The sequence below is a fragment of the Vitis vinifera genome, chromosome 1 (assembly GCF_030704535.1).
Source record: "Vitis vinifera cultivar Pinot Noir 40024 chromosome 1, ASM3070453v1".
Lineage (NCBI taxonomy): Eukaryota > Viridiplantae > Streptophyta > Magnoliopsida > Vitales > Vitaceae > Vitis > Vitis vinifera.
The window spans coordinates 15,050,802-15,058,814 of record NC_081805.1 but is presented as its reverse complement, the minus strand read 5'-3'; the positions used below and the strand labels follow the sequence as shown (position 1 = coordinate 15,058,814).

Sequence of the window (8,013 nt, the reverse complement as noted above, 5' to 3'; positions counted from 1 at the left end):
ACAGTTTTTCGGTAGTCACACGGATTCTACCTTTTCCCGGTACTCGCCCCAATTCTACCATTTTCCGGTACTCACACTGATTCTACCATTTTTCGATACATGTCCGAACAGTTTTTCTGTACTCGCACTGATTCTACCTTTTCCCAATACTCGCCCGCATTCTACCATTTTCTTGTACTCGCAAGAATTCTACCATTTTCTAGTACTTGCCCGGACAGTTTTTTGGTACTCACATAGATTCTACCTTTTTATGATACTCGCTCGCATTCTACCATTTTCTGGTACTCGCATGAATTCTACCATTTTCCGGTACTCACCCGGACAGTTTTTCGGTAGTCGCACGGATTATACCTTTTCCCGGTACTCGCCAAGATTCTACTATATTTCGGTACTGACATTGATTCTACCATTTTTCGGTACTCATCGGGACAGTTTTTCGGTCCTCGCACAGATTATACCTTTTCTCGGTACTCTCCCGGATTCTACCATTTTTCCCTTAAGCCTTTCTGTATATCCATATTCATCTGTTAGCAGCCTGACTTCCTCCTCAGGCCTGTTGTGTAGTCCTTTACATTCAATTGAGCCGTTAGCAAGCGCTTAATTTTTTTACCTCATGACATAAGCAAACATTAAGCTACTAAGGATAGACTATCCTTTTCACGTCAACACGTTGATCTGCTTGAAGTTGCTCAATTTCTTTGACAAATCTCCATTTTCCGTGTCTCAAAGTATAGTTTAATTTCTTTACTTCTTCTATCTCAGAATAAAACTTGCAAATCAGAATTCTCTAGCTGCAATTTTATATTAGAATTCTTTAACTTCCCCCCTTTATTTTCTGAATCGTGTTTGGACATCACCACCTGTTTCAATTTTTGGAGACCAATTCCAGATCTAAAGGTAGAGTGTAGACCCCCATTTGGGGCTCTTTCTTTTGCATCTTTGTAGGTCACTTTCTTTGACAAGTGTAGGGCTCTTAAGATGATAGGTGGAGGGCTCTCAAGAAGCCATGTGCCGCCTCCCGTTTGGCTGGTGAGGAATCAGGTGGTGGTTTACGTGAACCAATATCAGAGAGACGGGTATGAGAGGATATTCTGGAGAGGTTGCAGGTTGTTAGTGGAGAGCGTATTTTTTCTGTTGTGGAGGTGCTTTTTGGATGTTTTTGTTGAGAGATATTTTGGGGATAGCAGGGTGTTTTTGGCTGGAAAGGGAGTGAGACATTTGAGGGGGAAGCTTCTGGAACTTGGAGGAGGGGGGGGAGGGGGGTCTTTTCAGAGAGGTGAAGAGATTTGGCTGGGAAAAGGAGGATACCTAGATAGAAGTTAGACGCAACTAGGGAGCCGGAGAGAGCTTGTGCTGAGCAGAGGAAGTTAGCTTGAAGCCAATCAAACTTCTGCTTGAGGGGAGCATGACTAGGTAAGATTGTTTGGGTTCAAAGGTTATTAATGACTGATTACTACCCAAAGAGTGCTATTTTATACCTTTAATTCAATATCTTTTAAGCACTTTTGTGTAGTAATTCTCCATCTTTATTCCAATTGGCATGTTAAGGACCTAGCAATGACTTCTAATCATATTTGTGGCTAGTTTTAGTGTTTTGACAGCCTTTTGGATCATTAAGACAAGCCAAGTAAAGGAGAGAAGCAAAGAGGAAAAACAAGCAAAGTGAAGAGAAGCAAAGAGGACAGCAGCTGCAGTCTTCTTTCGCATTTTTGGAGCACTTCCCGAAGTCCATTTTCTACATGCTATATACCATTTCAAATCTCAGGAAGTCAAGAATCCAACGCTTTAAACCGTGTATGATTTGGAGCTGAAATGAGGAAGATATGGCCTTCGGAAGCCAACCGCTCCAGGTTGTGCGAAAATTTCGCACGACACCTTGTGTTGTGCGAAATTCGCACAACACCTTCAAAATTCGCACAGCCCATGCGTGGTGCGAATTTTGCTCTGTTTTTGCCGACTCCACTTTAGATATTTTCTTATGTATTTTTTTGATGTAATTTCCTTTCTTATCCTTGTAAGTAACCAATCACAAGCTTTTGCTTTTGTAAAGACTATATAAGGGGTGGAAATCACTTCTTGGAAAAATATAATACATGTTACGTTTGACATTTAGAAAATATACAGAGCTCTCTCGTTTCTCTTTTCTCTTTGCTATTTTATTTTTCTTGGAAGCCAAACAACCTCTGAGGATGTTTTCCCGGAGGATGGGAGGCTAAACTTTTGGTTTCTTGGAGTGAAGGAAGCTAGGTGAAAAGTCCAGATACAAAGGTGGAAAGCTCCCGTGCATTAAATTCAGGTAGTTGGAGTTCATAAATGGCTTCTAAATCCAAAGTTTTGCTTTAAATCCCTTAGAATCACTTTGAATGGCCAATACATGGTAAGCTTCAGGTCTCTATGGATGCTTATTGCTAGATCCATATCAGTCCATTAGTTATCATGTACGAGCCATCGGAAAGTGGTTCAAGGTGAAGACCCTTAGTGTCTTAAGCCATTAATGGACCTTGACTACCATTTCTATTGACTTTTTATGGATTAAATCTTCATTGTCAAACCTATACCGGTTCGGGAAATAACTATAGGTTAAATCCCCAATGCGAGGAGAAAAATCCGAAATTTTCCACTTTGCATTCTGAACTTGATCCTAGCAATCCTTGGCTCCGGGAGACTTTCTTTATTCCATTTTTACTTAGATTATGTTAGTTTAGTTTCAAACACTTTCAAAACAAATTTTATTTTCTTTTTAACTTTAAGTTTTTGATAAAGGAAATCATTAAATTCAATTTCTAATCTTGAGTATATCACTGGTAGAATGAAAACCCATCCCAGAGTTCGACCCTAGAGCCACTATACTATAGTAGCTTTGCTACGCTAGTATGAGGTCATAGGTTTTATAAATGTTTTTGATTAAAAGACCCAACTGGAGTTACACGCGAATCAAAAATGGCGCCGTTGCCGGGGATGGTGCCACGATACAGTGATACAATCTTTTAGAGGCTACTTGTGATTTCCATCACAAGTTTGGTGAATTCCTTTTTCATTAACTTCATTTCCTTTCTTTTTGTTAAGTTTAATTTCGTTTTCTTTCTAACCTTAACTTTTTTCTGGTTTTCTTTTGTTTTGGTTGTTTTTGTTTTATTTCAGGTAAGTAGTAACTTGTGCATGCCCTATTGGATTCGGGTCCAAGAGGGAAGATTAGTAAGGATTGAGAATCCTCAAGACACAGAGTTGGATATCTGTGTTAACATCATGGACCCTCCACAAGAAGATCAGAATTCTCAACACGGTCAAGGGGGTAATCCAAATGCAAATCTATCCATGAGGGATAGAATGCACCCACCAAGGATGAGTGCACCCTCATGCATCGTACCTTCTCTTGAGCAGCTGGTTATAAAGCCCCATATTGAGCCCCTCCTACCAAATTTCCATGGAATGGAGAGTGAGAATCCATATGCCCACATCAAGGAGTTTGAGGAGGTGTGCAATACCTTTAGAGAGGGAGGAGCTTCAATAGACTTGATGAGACTCAAGCTATTCCCTTTTACTTTGAAGGACAAGGCAAAAATATGGCTTAATTCTTTAAGGCCAAGGAGTATAAGGAATTGGGTTGATCTTCAAGGCGAATTTTTGAAGAAAATTTTCCCCACCCATAGGACCAATGGGTTGAAGAGACAAATCTCAAACTTTTCTGCAAAAGAAAATGAGAAGTTCCATGAATGTTGGGAAAGTTATATGGAGGCCATCAATGCTTGTCCTCATCATGGCTTTGATACATGGCTCTTGGTGAGCTATTTTTATGATGGGATGTCTTCCTCCATGAAGCAAATTCTTGAAACCATGTGTGGGGGAGATTTTATAAGCAAGAATCCGGAAGAAGCCATGGATTTTTTAAGTTATGTGTCTGAGGTGTCAAGAGGATGAGATGAACCCAACTCAACAGAGAAAGGAAAGTTTCCCTCTCAACCAACCCAAAATCCAAAGGGTGGAATGTACGTGTTAAGTGAAGACATGGACATGAAGGCTAAAGTGGCAACAATAGCAAGGAGGTTGGAAGAACTTGAGTTGAAAAAGATGCATGAAGTCCAAGCCATTTCCGAGACCCAAGCCCATGTCATGCCATGCACCATTTGCCAATCATGTGATCATGTGGTAGATGAGTGCCCAACCATGCCAGTTGTGAGGGAGATGTTAGGTGATCAAGCCAATGTTGTGGGGCAATTTAGGCCTAACAACAATGCACCTTATGGAAACACCTACAATTCAAGCTGGAGAAACCATCCAAATTTTTCTTGGAAACCAAGACCACCTCCATACCAACCACAAGCCCAAACCCAAGCACCTCAACAAACCTCTTCAGTGGAGCAAGCCATTGTGAACCTAAGTAAAGTCATGGGTGACTTTGTAGGTGAACAAAAGGCAATCAACTCTCAATTGTATCAAAAGATTGAAAATGTTGAGAGTTCTCAAATTAAGAGAATGGAGGGGATGCAAAATGATCTATCTCAGAAGATAGATAATATTCAATACTCCATCTCTAGGCTTACCAACCTCAACACAGTGAATGAGAAGGGAAAGTTTCCCTCTCAACCAAGCCAAAATCCCAAGGGTGTTCATGAAGTTGAAACTCAAGAGGGGGAGTCTTCAAAGTTAAGGGAGGTCAAAGCTGTGATCACTTTGAGAAGTGGAAAAGAGGTTGATCAACCCTTGCCTAAGGTGAGGCAAGATGAAGAACTCATGTCAAAGAAAACCTTGGTTAAAGAGAGCAATAACCAAGAAGAGAAGAGTGGAAAGAAAAGTGCATCCAAATCAAGCATTGAAGAAGAGCCAAGGATAGTGATTAAAGAGGATATGATGAAGAAACATATGCCTCCCCCTTTTCCTCAAGCTTTACATGGAAAGAAGGAAATCAAGAATTCATCAGAAATTCTTGAAGTTTTGAGACAAGTGAAGGTGAATATACCCTTACTTGATATGATCAAGCAAGTCCCCACATATGCAAAGTTTCTAAAGGACTTGTGCACGGTCAAGAGAGGGTTACATGTGACAAAGAATGCATTCCTCACTGAGCAAGTAAGTGCTATCATTCAGAGTAAGTCTCCAGTTAAGTATAAAGATCCGGGATGCCCCACCATTTCAGTCAACATTGGAGGGACACATGTGGAGAAAGCTTTGCTAGACTTGGGGGCAAGTGTGAACTTGCTCCCATACTCTGTATACAAGCAACTGGGACTTGGAGGATTGAAGTCCACAGCCATCACTCTCTCCTTAGCTGACAGGTCAGTCAAAATCCCAAGGGGGGGTGATAGAGGATGTTTTAGTTCAAGTGGACAAATTCTATTATCCTGTGGATTTTGTGGTGCTTGATACTGATCCCACTGTTAAGGAAGCAAACTATGTACCAATCATCCTTGGGAGACCTTTCCTAGCTACCTCCAATGCCATCATCAATTGTAGAAATGGGGTGATGCAACTCACATTTGGGAACATGACCTTGGAATTAAATATATTCCACCTATGCAAGAGGCATCTTCACCCAGAAGAGGAAGAAGGATTGGAGGAGGTGTGCTTGATCAACACCTTGGTTGAAGAGCATTGTGACAAGAATTTAGAAGAGAGCTTGAATGAAAGCCTTGCCAAGTTTGAAGAAGGGTTACCTGAACCCTCTGATGTGTTAGCCATCATGTCTCCTTGGAGGAGACGAGAAGAGATCTTACCACTGTTCAATAAGGAGGACTCACAAGGAGCAGCTATGGAGGACCCTCCAAAGCTTGTTTTGAAGCCGCTTCCTGTTGATTTAAATGCAAACTTCATATGGGATCCGGGCAAGCTAAATCCGAATCTAATTTTTTGATGGACTTAATCTTTCTAAAGACTAGCTAGTCCATATCCTTTTGTTTTATTTTTAAACTTGTTTTAATTTTGATTTCTTGCTTTAATTTTATTTTGGTTTGATTTAACTTAGTTTTTTTTTATGATCTTGCTATGGGGGCTGTTTTGGGGCAAAGAGTCTTGCTTTATGACTCTAAGCTTCATTTTTTTCCGGGAAAATTGAAATCAAGGTGGACGAGTCCTTTCATAATTCATGATGTGCAATCAAATGGAGTAGTGGAACTACTCAACTTCAATAGCACTCGAACTTTCAAAGTGAATGGGCATCGTCTCAAGCCCTATATGGAATCATTTTCCTGAGACAAGGAGGAATCCATCCTCCTTGATCCACCTCCAACATGAAAATACTTGGTTATTGGTTGAACTTAGTCTCTTCAAAGACTAAAAAGTTCATCCTCTTTTTGTTTTCTTTTAAGTTGATTTTAATTTAATCTAGTGTTTTTCTTGTGTTTTTCCATGTTTTGATTTTTATTTTTGACTTTAATGTTGTTCTAATGTGTTTTGAATTGGTTTTTTGTGTTAACATTCAGGTAGGAAAGCTTGAAGAATGAAGTCATGGTGAAAACAAGGGAAAACAGGGGAGAAAAAACCAAGACTCAGCCATTTTCGCACAACACTTCCTGTTGTGCAAAATTTTCGCACCACACATCCCTTGTGCGAAAATGTTTTTGTGCCAATTTTCAAAAAATGCATGCTCTCGGTCCCTTACCAAAATCCCTTGTGCGAATTTCACAGGAATGCGAACCTTGTGCGAATTCGTTTTTGGGACAAATTTTCAAAACCATGCTCTCTGTCTTGGTACTCCACAGGAATGCGAAATTTTCGCACAACACAAGGTGTCGTGCGAAATTTGCACTTCCTCTTTAAAGGCCGTGTTCTCCTCTTCAAATGCTCAATTTCTTCTTCATTTCTCTTAGCACCTCTCTTCCGATCACCCAATCCCTTCCTTGAGCCTTTTTTCTTCATCATTCCCCACTCTCAGCACCACCATGGCAGCCCATCTCCATAACTCCACTCCATAGCCGCGACATTCACTATTCATCACCGTCCACTCCTTCAATTTTTAGCTCTTTCCACCATCAAAAACCTTCCAATTCTTCACTCAATACTCTAAATCCACCCCTCAACCAATCCCAGCCTTGCACTTACCAAGCCAAATCCTCAAGCTAAGGATTCAAGCCACGTTTTCTTCAAAGGAAACCCATTGCCGCAGGGTAGAGGAGCTCCAAATTTCAAATTTTCTTCGTGAAAAAGCTCCAATTTCCAAGCCTAGCCACCATGAAAAATCCTTTTCCTACCTTAGCCAGCATTTCCTACCCTCAAAAGCCAAAAATTTTCACCATTTGAACGAGCTTCAAAATTGCATAGGGGTGGGTGAATAGTGCTTGTGCGAAATTCGCATAACACCCCCCCCCCCTTGTGCGAAATTTTCGCGCAACACCCCCCTTGTGCGAATTTTACAATTTCTCTATCCCTACCCTCCCCAATCCCAAGCCTCTAAGCCTCATTTCATTTCTTCATCATGCCTAAGACCCGAGGAGGACATAGCTTAGCTCCCAGAGCAGTCAGAGAGCCGCCCCTGTGAGGGCCCCACTAGATGCGCCTCCACATTTAGCTGATTCTGCCGCTCAGAGCAGATACCATACGAGGAGAGCATCTGCCACGCCTGTGGCCCCTACTCAGATTCCACCTTGAGGTCCTCCTACAAAGAAAGCCAAGACTTCAGAGCCAGGAGAGTCCTCTAGAGCACCTCGGGATTCACAGTCTCAGCCTCCTTCCATCAGGCGCCCTAGACCCAGCTCGCCCATTGAGGGCAACTCAGATTGCCGATCCAGAGCATTTCATGTCGAGGCATATTTTGATCACACTATTTTGCGCCAGCAGACTGAGTTACGGGATTCATACTGCCTACTTGAGAGGTACCATCTTATACCCTTTATGACTCCGCCCCAGTTCTTTTATCCTCGAGTAGCTTTAGACTTTTACCAGTCTATGACTACTCGTGGTGTCCCGGTACCCGCCTCGATCCTTTTTACCATTGATGGACGCCAGGGTATTTTGGGGGCTCGACAGATTGCCGAGGCTTTCCATATCCCTTATGCACCAGCTGATGCCACTGCATTTAGA

The 8,013-nt window shown here is 41.7% G+C and overlaps 1 non-coding gene across 1 annotated transcript; it reads right to left on the bottom strand.

Annotated features, from left to right (window-relative positions):
* Positions 1 to 3,657: 3,657 nt before the first annotated feature.
* On the bottom strand, positions 3,658 to 3,764 carry LOC132254682 (small nucleolar RNA R71). The gene has a single exon (XR_009466989.1). It is a non-coding gene; the product is annotated as a small nucleolar RNA R71 (small nucleolar RNA).
* Positions 3,765 to 8,013: the final 4,249 nt, after the last annotated feature.